Consider the following 12,456-nt stretch of genomic DNA (forward strand, 5'->3'; position numbering starts at 1 on the left):
AGCATGCAGTATCTTCTTACCATTCAAGTAATAATCCTTTACCCACTCATGCAATGTTACTAAGTTGCTCTGGGAAGTTTGACAGTACTCTGCACACTTTGCTCTGGCACTCATGTTCATGCCATCTGCAAACTTTGACAAACTACGCATGCTCCCAACTCCACATGATCTGTATAAATTGTGAATAATTGCAACCCCAACACTGATGCCTGAGGCACATCACTAAGCACTGGTTTCCAGCCAGAATAGCACTCATATATATCCACTCTTTGCTTCCCGTTAGTCAACCAATCTGTTATCCATGCTAATACTTCAGTCGTAACGCCACCCATCTTTATCCAATGCAGCAGCCTACTGTGTGGCACCCTGTCAAAGCCTTTTGGAAACCTACATACACCACATCCACTGCGGCCTCGTTGTCTACCTTGCTCGTAATGTCTTCATAGATTTCCAAAAGACTTGTTAAGCATGATCTGTCCTTCATGAATCCATGCGGTATCTGTGCAATGGACCAATATCTATCAAAATGCCTTGCTATTCCTTCCTTGATAATGCAGTCAAGGCATCTTCCCCACTATACAGATTAAGCTAACTGGTATATAATTCCCCACCTTTTATCTACCTGCCTTTTTAAACAGTGGCTCCCATTTGCAGTTTTTCAATCTGCTGCGACTGCCCCAGAGTTCAGCAAATTTTAGAAAACTACCACAAGTGCACTTGTTATTTCTCCCGCTACCTTTTTAGTACCCTGGGATACATTCCATCAGGACCAAGAAATTTGTCTACCCTTAGCTCCATCAGCTTGCCCAACGCTACCTCCTCTGTAATAATGGTTGTTCACAAGTCCTCACCTACCCTCATCTCTTTGGTAAGAAAAAGGACTGCAGATGCTGGAAACCAGATTCTAGATTAGAGTAGTGCTTGTAAAGCACAGCGGTTCAGGCAGCATCTGAGGAGCAGGAAAATTAACGTTTCGGGCAAAAGCGTTTCATCAGGAATAGTGCATCGATTTTCCTGCTCCTCAGATGCTGCCTGAACTGCTGTGCTTTAACCGCACCACTGTAATCTAGAATCACATCTCTTTGTCGATCACTGGCATGTTATTAGTATCGTCCACTATGAAGAATGATACAAAATACCTGTTCAATTTCTCAGCCATTTCATCATATCCTATAACAAATGCTCCTTCTCATCCTCGCAAGGACCAACATTTATGTTAGGCACTCATTTTCATTCAATATATTTAAGGAATCATCTGCTCGCAGTCTTGATATGCTGTGCTAGTTTTTTTTTTCTCGTGTTCTATCCTACTTTTCTTTACAGCTCTTTTCGTGGCTTTCTGTTGACCTTTAGCGTTTTCACAATTTTCGAGACTCCTGCTGTTCTTGGCCAATTTGCATTCCTTCACTTTCAATTAGATAGCCTTGCGTATTTGCTTAGACACCCATGCCAGATTTCCCCTTTTCTTAGAGTCTTCCACTTCCCCTGAATATATTTTTGCTTAGGACTTTGAAAAATTATTTTGAAACGTCTCTACTGCTCGTCAACTCTCACCATAAAGTATTTGTTTCTCGTCGAATTCTACTCTAGACAAGTAGACAAATGACAGCAGTGATGCTCCCTTTGGCCATGAGCAATTTCTTGACACCATACCCTGACCAATCCTCATTGTAACTACTAATAAATCCAGCATATACTTCACTGGCTCATCCCATCAGCTATTGAACCATGAGCTCTGAAATACAGCCTTAAAGATGGCATACATCTGTTGCTGACTCTCACAGCTTCAAACACTACAGAAACAAATCTGAGTCAATACCGCACATCTCGTATCTGATATCACACAGTACTCCCCATCCATCCACCATTCCAGTGCGCTCTGACTTATAATGCTCTTGGGTCAGGCAATGCCTTTACTTTAATATTCTCAAGCACGTCATCAACAGCTTCCCATAAACTATCTCTCTCTGTCCCTTATACCAAGCCCTGACTGCTGTTCATATTTAAACTGATTTCGTCCACGTGTAATCTCTCTTAGAAAATGTTCATATTTAAACTGATTTAAACTGAAGCTTCAGATATTGACCGGGGATGAGATGGAGTCAGAGGAAGGAAATGTAGTTTGTAACCAGAACAGAATATAGTGAACTCAATGCTTTCAATATTTAAATTGCAAGTGCAGTGAAACACCGAATCATGGTTCATACCTGAAACTGAGCAGGTTAACATAGCAACCCATCTTTACCAGTGTCAAAAACAAGGAGGGAGAGAGTGAATCAACAATTTAGTAATGGTTTGTCAAGTGAATATCTGGATTTAGAGTCTTAGCAGCCACAATAACAGTGGCAAGGAGAGTAGAGTCAATGAAAGAACAGTATTACTGTCAAACATGATTTATAGAATTAATGACAGAACAGTGAGACTTACCAGGTACACCAACAAAAGCCAGGATTGGATAATAAAAATATTGAATAATGTAAAGTACATATTTGATCCGCCACGATAATGACCATCGATCATAATTTGTAGAAAGACCCCAAACATCCCAATATAAACTCCTGCTCATTCTTGGGACATTTAAGTCTAATGTTCTTAGATTTTGATTCATTGCTGAAACATTTCAGACTCTTGTGCTCAGTCTCTGATATCTCTGCCTTGTTTCTCTGGAGCTGCTGAATCCCGTTAACACTGTCGGTGAGGCTTCCACCATACTGCGGGATAACACATAGAACGGAGCCCATTTATTATTAAAACAAGGAATGCGTCGACTGGGGTAATTACAATCCATGGAGACTGACATTAATCACAGTCACTGAATAAACAGGTCCAGTTAACCCCTTCCTGACATCACTTTTCCTATTCCAATAAAAGGGAACGTTTACAAATTCGGGGTGGAATAGATGGGCGTTGCTTCGGGATTGGCCATAAATCTTTCAATCTTCTTATCCTTTCTTCCGTGTATGTGGGAGTAGTGCAAGAACACTGCAGAACTGTATATATTGTATACTGTTTATAAAGGGAGACAGTGTTAAAGTAACAGACCAGCTGTGTAAGGTGATTTGTGGGGTAATTTCCAGAGACAATAAACCAGTGTACATATTTATTGTCCATTGACTCTGTGTAATGTTGTTCCTGGTTCTATGTGCACTGTTGTCAAATTCTTCCATAACCTTGGAACATCATTCAGAGCATCGAGACTGCTGCGCAGGGAGAGGAGGAAGTAATTTTGTCCCCATGTGCCTGTTACAGAGAGACAGGGGAGGCCATTCAGCCTCGCGAGTCTGTCACAGAGGGACAGGTGGAGGTCATTCAGCATATTGAGCCTCTTACTGTGGGAGAGGAGGAGGCCATTCTGCTTCTTGAGACTGTTATGCAATAACTATTAGTTCTAAAATACTTATGGAGAAGAATAGACCTAACATAAATGTTAAAGTTCTAAGCTGAGTCAGGCCAACATTGAACATTTTATGCTGGCACTTTGAAAAGCTGCTTCGGAAAAGCTATTGGCAGGAATGAGGGAGGCCCTCACAAATGAATTACAGAGTTTATCGACAGCATGTTCCTGTCCATGAGCAGGGTAAGGCTGGTAGGTGGAGGGAATGCTGAATGGCGAGCGGAATTGAGGTTGTTTTCAAGAAAAGGCAGAAGCATATGATAGGTATATACAGTAGGAATCGAGTGAATCCGTCGTGGAGAACCAGGGATATAGGCTAATACTCAAGAGGGAAATCAGGACGGCAAAATGGGGACATAAGATATCTTTCGAAAAAAGGATAAGGGGCAATCTAAAGAGATTCCACAAATACATTAAGGTCAAAAGCGTAACTAGGAAAAGAACAGGACCCCACAAAAATCAGTAAAGTGACCTATATGTGGAACTACAGGAGATCGGTGAGATACTAAATAAAAATTTTACATCAGTATTTACTGTGGAGTAGAATATGAAGGTAGAGAACCTGGGAAAATGAATAGTGGTATCTTGAAAATTGTCCATATTAGAGAAGATGGGGAGCTGGATATTTTAAAATGCATTAACGTGGAATAATTCCCTCTGACCCTTTTAGTGACTCTTAGTTAGGCACATGGATTTTAGTACATTGAAGGGCATGAAGGTTAGTCTGACCTTAGAGTAGGATGAACTGCCGGAACAACACCAACAGCTCAAGTGCCTGTACTGTGCTGCACTGTTCTATGATCAATGAACTGATCAGGTGTACCCCAGAATCTATTGGGAAGCTAGGGAAGTAACTGTTCGGTCTCTGGCTGAGATATTTGCATCATGGACAGTCACAGGTAAGGATGTGCCATTGTTTAAGAACAGTTGGTAAGGCAAATCCAGGAAACTGTAGACAAATGGGACTGATGTCATTGGTGGGTAACTTGTTGGAGGGGATTCTGAGGGACAGGATTTACTTCTGCTTGGAAATGTAAATTCCAATTAGAGATAGTCAACATGACTTTGCACGTGGGAAATCGTGTCTTACTAATTTGATTTAGCGTTCTGAAGAAGTGACGAATAAGATTGATGAAGGCACAGAAATAGAACTGTGGAATGGAATATGGAATTACCAAGGCATTCAAAAAGGTTCCGCATGGTAAACTGGTTAGCATGGTGAGATCACATGGAATACAGTGAGAGTTGGAGGTAATTGGCTCGAAGGAAATAGACGAAGGTAATGCTTGTGGACAGTTTTAGTTTGGACTGGAGGCCTATGACCAGCAGTGTACCACACGGATCGAATGAATTTCGTCATTTAATATAAATGATTTGGATGTGAATATAATAGGAAGGTTAGTGAGTTTGCAGATAACACCAAAATTAGTGAGGTAATGGACAGTGAAGATGGTTAACTCAGAGTAAAACGGGCCCCTGATCAGATTGTGCTAAAGGGCCAAGGAGTGGCTGATGGAGTTCATGTTAGACAAATAGAAGGTGTAACACTTTATTGAGGCAAATTGTGTCAGCACTTATAGGTAGGATCCTTGGAAGTGTTTTCAAACACAGACAGCAACTTACAAATTGTAGAAGCCCTGCAGTGTGGAATCAGGCCATTTGGCCCATCGTGTATACACTGACTCTCCAGATAACATCCCGACTAAAAAACCATACGTTACCCCAGTAACTCTACATTTTCCACAGACAATGCACTAAACCTGCAAATCCCTGGATACTGCGGCTCAATTTAGTGAGATCACTGAACCTAACCTGGACATTTTTGGACTGTGAGAGGAAAACCAATCGCCCAGAGGGAAACTCATACAAACACAGGGAGAAAGTGCAAACACCACATAGAGAGTCACCAAAGAGTGGAATCAAACCCTGGAATTTAATGCGGTAAGGCAATATTGCTCGCCACTGTGCCACTCAATGACCAACTGCGAGAGAGACTGCATCTTCCCACTTTCTCTGGATCTGTCACATCTGTTCAAATGATGTAAAATTCCAGTGCGATGTTTCTGACAAACCTTCCTTTACCTTCATCCCAGGATTCGTATTCTGTTGGACAGGGCCTTAATCTGTGACTGACACATTGCCTGCTCTTCTGCCCTCACCCCTTCCACTTCTACCCAGATCAAGTTGTCCATTAATACTGCAGCGTGCAAGATAATTGCTGATCTAAAATAAAACAAAGAGCTGCATATACTAGAGATCAGAATCAAAAACTGTTCTGGTGAAGAGTCCCCAGATTAAAAATGTTTACTCACTCTCTTCCTAGAGAGGATTAGGAAAATGGGTATTCTGAAATGAATTCCTGATGATGGGCTTATGACCAAAACATAGACTTTCCTGCTCCTCGGATGCGCCTTGACCTACTGTGCTCTTCGAGAGCCACACTTGCAACTTTCTTCATTCAGATGGTGCCTGACCGTTGAGTTTTGCTTAGAAGTTCCAGTCAAACTGATTCTGTGTAATCTGATTGCTGGGGTGAGATTAATGGTACATACAACGAGGTCTTTCCTGAGGCCTTTCTTCATGTCACAAAATCTCACTGCATTTCGTTCGAAAAATATACGAATAGGAAAGGCAGAGAAGGATATGGGGCAAGTGCAGGGAAATGGGGTGAATATGGACGCAACTCAAAAAAAAACAATGCACATTGAACAAACTTACACCCTTGTGCATGTACATACAAAATGAAAAGGTAAATAAAAACAAATGAATAATACAACCCAGTGTGACAAAACTATAGCTCTCAACTTTCAAGAGCATTAACTAATACACGTTCATTTGCCAGTAATTCTTCCTCTCTGGACATTGGATTCATTAGTCAAGTTTGTCATAGCTATATAAAAGTCTTTATTAGAGTGGCAGATCAGCCTGCATCTTGATAATTCAAAAAGGGACGCCATGTCGCATAAAAATCCTGTACTTTCTGTTGCACCATACCGTTAAAAAAAGGTCCAAAGAGCTATGCTCCATGACGAGTTTGCGAAAACCCAACAGAGCCAGGGGGTTTTCAGACACCCAACACAACAGAATCTTTTCCTCAACACAGAGTGAGGGTATTGAAATATTTTTTTTTCCCAATGCACAACTGAGTCAGTTACACTGGGCAGGCACTGGAAAAGGAAAACCAAATCCATCTCCATTTCGGGGCCCATGATGCCCTCCATAATACACTGCTCCTATAGTGCTGGTGGAAGCTCAACAAACAATGAGTAAGAGTGCCCATATTCTTTCTGTATTTAAGACACACTCCCATTTTGAATTTTGAGAGGGGATCTGGGGCCAGATAGACTCTATGAAGAATCTTCAACTACAATGTCAAGAGTCTTCTTACAGTTTGAAATCCTTCTTGCATTTTCATAAATGTCCTCCCCTGTGTCCGAAGAGATATGAACTTTCAACTCTCGTTGCAGACCTCAGCAAGGCACAAAGTCTCGTCTGAGAGACCACTCTCCAACAAATGATGAAGGGTACTGACAGAGAGTGTGTTCTTAGCACTAAGCACCCTCTTCTCTGTCTCGGGTCTGTACGGGTCTGTTAAAAAGTGTGGTTATTTTTTGATAACGTTTCTGATCTGACAGATATAAAACAGAAGAGATCTCTACTCGGTAGTCTATAGTTACAACTTATTTGATCAAAGGACATCCTTGTTTCCCCCTAAAAAAAATCACAGCAAGATAAACCCCCGAGTTGCCCATAGTTTAAACATGGAATCCAGTATCCCCGGTCGGAAACGCGGTACAACAAGTTTTGGGGTTAACAATGGCAATATTGTCCTCGGTCGGACACATTGCCCTCCGTGCTTTAAAATTATTGATACTTATTGGGAAATGGCAATACACCGTAACTGTCCTTAATTTATTTATGAATAGCAGATTAATAAGGAAACACTTTGCCTGAGAATCTTAAATATCTAACCATATTGAGGCTGAGGCCTCGCTACCATCGCGTAAAGAAGAGCTTAATTCATAGCTTTTAATATCTGGGAGATCTACTCTCCACAAACTGTGGGGTCGTTGTAATTTGGTTAACCTGATAAGGAATCGCTATAGTGACAAATCAAAGAGCTATATTATCAATTTAATCTCCTAAATGTCTGTCTGGGCAACATCAAAGAAAGCGTTCACACAGAGTATAGCAAACAAGGGAGGGAATTCATTTTAATAAGAGCTACCCGACAGAGCCAGGATATTGGGAGTGCCTCCCATCTTCGAAGGTCTTGTCTAATTTTGTCAAACAAATGGATGAATTCCACGTTAAATATAAGTTCAAAGATAGGATTAATGAATATATCTAAATAGGACATATCCCCATAAACCCCGGGACCATTGAAAAGGAAACCAAGATTCACCCTCGGCATCAGGTATTTCCCTACGATCACCCATAGGCATGGCCTCCGACTTTGAAAAATCAATCGTACAGCCGGAAAAGGCACCATTCGAACTGATGCATTGCAAGAGATGAGGTGCCAAAACTGTGGGATATAACAAAAGTATAAGACCATCATCTGCAGACAATGTAATCTTACGTGACTTCTATCCCACTTCTGGGGCAGATATGTTGGGGTCCCTGCAGATGGCCTTCACCAGTGTCTCAATCACCATCTTAACCAACACTGGCGAAAGGGGTCTACCTTGTCGACTGCCTGTAGGAATATTAACGTTATAGGATCGCACAACATTGGTGAGAAACGTGGCAAGAGGATCGCTTTCAAGGACCCTCACCCACTTGATAAAAAAATTGCCTCAACCAAACCATTGTAACATATAGAAGAGATACAGTCACTCAACACAACCAAGTGCCTTCTCTGCATCGAAAGGGATGACTAATACCTGTATAATTTGTTGTTGACACCGTTGGAGCATATTGGGTAATCTCCTAATATTGGTGGACTATCTGCAGCCCTTTATAAGCCGGTGTAGTCCAGTTTGACAAAAGAGGGATACACAGTTTTCAGCCGTAATGTCAGGGTCTCAGACAGGATTTTGAAATCAACACCTAAAAGTGGGATGAGCCTACAAGAAGCACACTTTCTAAGGAATAAGAGAGACATGACCCTCTTTTAAGGATGGTGGGAGGCAGTCGTGACTGTGTGAGTGACTAACATGGTAAGCTTCGGCCTGACAATAGATTAATACATTCCTTATAACGTTCACTTGGAAATCCGTCAGGACTAGGCGCTTTTCTGCCCAGAAACTGCTTTCTACCCTCCAGCACTGACAATGGTGCATTAAGACAAGATACTTATTTGGGGTTTTCCCCTGGAAGATCCAAATTCTTGAGGAAAGACTCCATCTTAATCTACCTATCCTTATAATGCTCAGTTTGATATAATTCGGAGTAAAATCTCCGAAATGTTGCTTCAATCTTTTTGGGATCGTAGGTAAGGGTCCCAGTATCTTCCCTATTTGAGGTAATGATTTGGTCACGTTCTTTTTCCTCGCAAGATAGGCTAAATACTCGCCTGGCTTATCACCATGCTAAAACAGCCTTTGTAAATAAGTTCCTTCTTGGCTGTCTGTGTAAGCTTAGAATTCATTGTAGACTGAAGTGTGGTGATCTGCAGCCTTGCCACCGAGAGTCTATCACAGTATACCCTCTCGGTTGCCTTCAACCGTGCCTGGAGCAAGCGTTCCTGCTCCAGCTTCTGCTGCATCCTAAGGAATAAGTATTCCTTTGGCATAAGCCTTACCAATTTCCCATAGAATGGATGGGTTACTGGTTGAATATGAACTAATGGCTCAGGAAGATCTGAATTCATTACAGAAATACTGGATGGACTTACTATCCTTAAGAATAAAGGGATCCATTCACCAGTGTCTCAAACCTGTTATATTGACCTTAATCTTAACCTATAAGTATACTGCTGCATGGTCAGAAATGGTAATATTCCCAATTGTACAGAACACCACTGAATCGAAGATTGCTGCAAGGTGCGGAAGAGATCAACACTAGCGTGGCATTTGTGCGGGTTAAGTAAGAAAGTAAAATCCCTATCTATGAGGTGGATCTGCCTCCATACATCCACCAGCCCCAGTTCCACACTAAAATCCATTAATTCCTTAGATTGGAAAGATGGTGTTGGGGGCCTTTGGGCATGCTGTCCACCGTGGGTGCAAAAGACAATTGAAATCTCCTCCTACAATAATCTCCTCCTACAATAATGAACTGCGAAGAAAGATTACTTAATTTGGAAAATGCATCAATCAGGAATTTAAGTCTGTGCGCCAGGGGCCAATAATCATTCAAAATACTGTTTTCTTCTCCATATATCTTTGAGAATTAGGATCCTCCCGTGGGTGTCTAATGAAACCTAATAATTTAAATGGAAACTTCTTCCTCACCGGTATGGCTTCTCCCCTACTCCTAATATTAAAACAGTAGAAATAAACCCGATCAAACCCACCCTGCTTATCATCAAGGTGCATCTCCTGCAATAGGACAATATCTACCTTCTCCTTTTCAAGGCTAGAAAGTACTTTTTTTCTCTTAACTAGCGAATGGCTCCCCTTAATGTTGCAGATAACCTTTTAAGCACGACATTAGCCATTACACACTGAAACAATATTTGAACTCCAGAGGGAAGAACTTGAAATAGAAAGCGCTGAGCATCAATGAACAAAGACTCTTATAGCCTAAGAAAACATACAAACTACAGCTACTACAACTGACAAGCTCTCAAAACGTTCCAAACCTAAATACATACAAAAACGAAAAGACAAAACAGGATACAAAGTGCCAATGGCACCCAGGAGGGGCATTTACCCCCCAGCCCACTGGGGACATTTGCATGTCACAAATCTTTATCTTCTGCCCAATTATCAATATTGCATCCAGGCAATTAATCACAAACATCGGGATTGAACTGCCCTTAGGTAGGCATTCAGTCATCATGATCACCTTCATAACTACCTCCAGCTTGAACCGAAGCCGACACAAAAACCAAGCAAGAGAAAAACGAATAGTAATATTAATGAAGAAGTTAAAAGTATGAACTCTACCCATCCCCGATTATAATGTTACACCAGAAACATTTAGCAAAATTTCTTTAAATAAAGCGAAACATGATTATTGATATCTATTACAGCATCCAGCCTACTTTAAAGTGCCTACAAAGTTTTCGCTTCCTCTGGAGTGTCAGTGGATCTATTGAAAGATCCACGAGTGCTTGAATCTATTGAAAACATACGGACCACCGCTGAATTCATTAAGGAATACTGAATCTCAAGTCCCCTTAGTCTTCTCTTGATATCATCAAAAGATTTTCTTTATGAATCACTGCCGCTGAGAAGACCTGGAAGAACATAATTCGGGAGCCATCGTACTGATCTTTTTCCTGTGTTCTGGAAGGTTCCAGAAGTATTTGTTTGTCCCTGCAACTATGTAATCGCACAAGGACAGTGCGAACGCATTGGTCCGAACCTGACCTCTGTGCTGTAACCCAATGAGCTGTCTCACTCTTCACTGGTCCCTCCTCAGCTTTGAAGTGAAGGAATTGCGGCATCCATTGCTCGCAGAATCGATCACAGTGTCTGCACTGCAGTTTGGCGCTCGACCTGACCCGTTCTGTTTCCAACGCTTTCAAGTTGCTCGTCATGTTTTTCGAGCACGGCTGAGAGTGGTTCTAGTCTCCTGCTGAACTTTTCTTCAATCATACATTCAATCATTTCACGTACCCTGGTGAACTCGGTAAGCAAGGCCTGGTGGGAAATTGGGTCCATCGAACGAGCAGAGGGGGTTACAACTGCGGCCACAGGCATGCTGAAAGCTTCTGACAGATGCCTGTGTGTTGGGAGTTACTCGATCCTTTCCCGTGTTTTGTCATTTCCACTTGACAAAATGAGATTAGTAAGGATTCCACAGCTCTTTTAGTGTTGAATATTAAGTAAATGACGGTGGTGGGTTGGGGTAGAGCATTACTGTAATGCAGAGCTCAGCAAAGCAGACCTTTCAGATTGCTGCCACCTTGTTTTCTCATTCAAACTTTTTCGATGTCATCATTTCGTTTAAAACCTGGATATTCTGGATCCATGTCATTCAGTACCACTGTCTACATTATCCCCAACACTGCATATCGCTGCCCACTCCTCCATAATCCTTGACCCCTTTGTGATTCGTGAACCTTGCGTCAAAAATATTCAATATCTCTGCCTCCAATGATCTGCAGCAAAGAGTGCTCCAAAGACTCACTACATCCTGACAAATCAAAAATAAACCGACTCATCGGTGTGTGAGATTAGTTCTATTTTTGCATTCTTATCTGAGAAAGGATAGAGTAACACTGGAAGCAGTTAAAAGGTGTTTCAGTTCATTTATTCCATGCATGAAGGGCTGATATTATGGAGACTTTAACAGGTTACCCTTGGAATGAGAGCTGATCTTACTGAAACACAAAGTCTTGATGTGAGTGGATCAGGTATATAACGTCTGGGAGTTTGTATAGTCTAAACTTGATGCCGTTGTCATTGAACTCCTACAGTGTGGAAGCAGGACATTCGGCCCATCGAGTCCACACCAACCCACTGAACAGTATCCCACCTAGATCTGTCCCCCTACCCTATCCATGTAAACCTGCACTTCCCATTACTACCCCACTTCCCTACACATTCCCGGTCACTCTGAGTAATTTAGCGTGGCCAATCACTCTAAGCTGCACATCTTTGGACTGTGGGAGGAAACTGCAGAATTGGGAAGAAACCCACACAGATCCGGGAAAAATATTCAATCTCCACATCGAGGGTCAGACAAGATTGGAATTGAGCTGAGCTACTTGCTGATATGAGGCAGCAGTGCTAACCACAAATCCAATATGCTGCTCCGTTCGCCCTATTAGTTATCTGTGGCTGATGAAAGAAATCTGCCTGACTTGATCCTATCTCTAAACCTGACCCAGTCTGAGACCTCTATCATTGGTCATATCACCAAGCTGGTTACATTTAAAACAGTTGTGAGCAGTGGAGGAGTGGGACTAGAAAAGGAACCAGTGACACCCTCCAATCTCAGTCAGA

This window comes from Hemiscyllium ocellatum, chromosome 8 (genome assembly GCF_020745735.1).
Source record: "Hemiscyllium ocellatum isolate sHemOce1 chromosome 8, sHemOce1.pat.X.cur, whole genome shotgun sequence".
In the NCBI taxonomy this organism is placed as follows: Eukaryota; Metazoa; Chordata; class Chondrichthyes; order Orectolobiformes; family Hemiscylliidae; genus Hemiscyllium; species Hemiscyllium ocellatum.